General features: G+C 28.0%; 1 pseudogene; it reads left to right on the top strand.

Moving 5' to 3' along the window:
• Positions 1-219: 219 nt before the first annotated feature.
• LOC112681172 lies at positions 220-1,044 on the top strand (annotated as a pseudogene).
• Positions 1,045-2,545: the final 1,501 nt, after the last annotated feature.

Raw genomic sequence — 2,545 nt, forward strand, 5'->3', positions numbered from 1 at the left:
AGTTTTCGAGTGATAGATTAAAACGGAAAACTTTAAATTTGGATTATCTGAGTTACATGCTCATATACGATTTTTAGAATGCCTTTTACACATGGCATATCGTATAGAAATAAAAACGTGGCGAGTATGTACATAAAAGTATTTAATTATTTAAATTATATATCGAATAATGAAAGTGTATTTTTAAAGGTTAGTTCATTAGTACATAAACAACAAGTAGCAGCAAAAAAAAAGCATATCCAAGAAAAGTTTCGATCGGAAATGGGTTTACTAATAGATATCGTATTACAAGGTATTAGATATCTTTAAAAAAATCAGTCCAAATCAAATTTTTAATATCAGTAGCTAATTTGTTTTATTTTTGTCATTTAGGATCTGGCACAACTAATGACGGGAATACTGCTAGAAAATTTTTCTAGGAGCCTAGTAAATCTGCATAAATCACTGGAGTCGATGAAAATCTTATCACTAGATTTAGTTGTATTTTAACTACCATATCTTGTGGTCATAAAATAAATCATCAAAAATTTGATGATTACGCTAAAGAAACAGCAAGATTGTTTGTGCATTTATATCCGTGGTTTTATTTACCAGCAAGTGTTCACAAAGTGTTAATTCACGGAGGAGATATTATTCGTGCTGCTCTGTTACCAATAGGTGGATAATTTCAAAATTTTACTAAAATATATAATTCTACTAATATTTAAAAATGTAAATACGTTATAACCTATTTTTTGGTAATAGGTCAATTATCTGAAGAAGCTGCTGAAGCATGTAACAAAGAGTATAAAAGACTGAGACTTCATCACACTCGAAAATCATCCCGCATAAATAGTAATAATGATCTTTTCCAAATGATGTTAGTGTCATCCGACCCACTAATTTCATCCCTTCGGAAGACATGTAAAAAGAAAATATATGAGCTTTCTCCAAAAGTTGTTAGATTTTAAATCCAAAGATGAGAAAAATTGTTCAAATAGTGATACCGATGAAACCGATGAAAATAGTGACTTAGAGTTTGATATAAGCAGTGTAAGCATGTAGATAGTTTGTATTTGGATTTTTGTTAAAATAATGAATAATAATAATAAAATGTGTATTAAAATAATTTTGGCGTGCTAAAATTTCTTTTATCCCACTGTGCGGCGGTGGCGGCTGTTTGTTTGTGCAACGGGTATGGAAATGGTCTAAGCGCGATTGGTGTGGGGTTCTTTAACATAATTTCATGTTCAATTAGTTTGGTGCGGCCTACCTTATCGCTGAATACTACTGGATATTTATTTAATACTGCAGTAAGTCTCACGCGAAATTGTTGGTCGCCCCCAATTTCTATTTGAGTTAAATCGGGTGTCGCACTGTGCGGCTGTTGTTGGCCCTTCCAGCATGTCGACGTCCTAATCTGAAAACCCATGTGAATTGTACATGCGGCGTAATCCCAAGAGACTTCGTAATTGACGAGAAGGTCATAATTATTGACATTTGAGGGTCGTTTTTGAGCTAAGGGTAATCTGCTGTTGATTTAACATTAAGTTTATAATTATTAACACTCATAAGAAATTACTTATAACCTGTTCAATTAGTTGTTATAACATCAAATAGTGTCAATTTTAACTTCAGTCTATACTAAAAATCAGAAACTCTGAGGTCAAATTAACATGTCTATGAGTTTAATCAAATAGTAGTTCAGTAGTTGAAATTACTACATCTAGTGTTAAAACTAATACTAAATGCTTTCATTTGGACATAAGAAACTTTCAATTTAACCATGTTATCTTGTAATTCAAACTATAAGTATTTGCTTATTTAAAATAAAAAACTATTGGAATTGTCTATCATTAGTTTGATACTAGTACTAATTTTTATTTCAATATTAATTGATTGATTACTTTTTCATAGTATATGCACAATAAATAGCAAAATAAGAGAATTGTGGATAACTTTTTTTAAACTTACTATTTTGTTGAATAAATAAATTATTTTTAAAAAATATAAGGAAATAAACTAATACAAAATGTATGTACTAATAGTTAAAAGAAAAAAGTTGTTTATTATAAATATATAGTAATTACATTAACAATTTTTATGCTACTAAAAAAAATAACTACTAAAATAAATAATCAAGACATCAGCTGATAAAAGTAGAAAATTTGCTCAGTCTTTCTTTAAAAGTTAAAACAAAGTGTATTCTCTGTAACAAGTACTTATGCCTGAGTTGTTTTAACGATACACACCGTTGTGCTTTAAAATAATTATTTTTATTATTATTTTATAATCTTGTTATGTGATATTATTTCATTCAAAGACTGTAATGAACCATTTTTTTTTAAATATTACTAACAATTTTCTTTTATTGTAAAATATTTTATTGTGAAAAAAGTTGATTTTTTTTTTTTATATTGTTTCTTATGCTCTATGTAAAAATAATAATTCAATTAACTGTTATGATTCATTATATTATTTATAAATTATATGTGTAAGTTAACGAATGTGATAATTACAAATATAAAGACTGCATTGAAAATAGTCTCTTCAGATGAATACCTAG

The sequence above is a fragment of the Sipha flava genome, unplaced genomic scaffold, assembly GCF_003268045.1.
Source record: "Sipha flava isolate LNK unplaced genomic scaffold, YSA_version1 18718_pilon_pilon, whole genome shotgun sequence".
Lineage (NCBI taxonomy): Eukaryota > Metazoa > Arthropoda > Insecta > Hemiptera > Aphididae > Sipha > Sipha flava.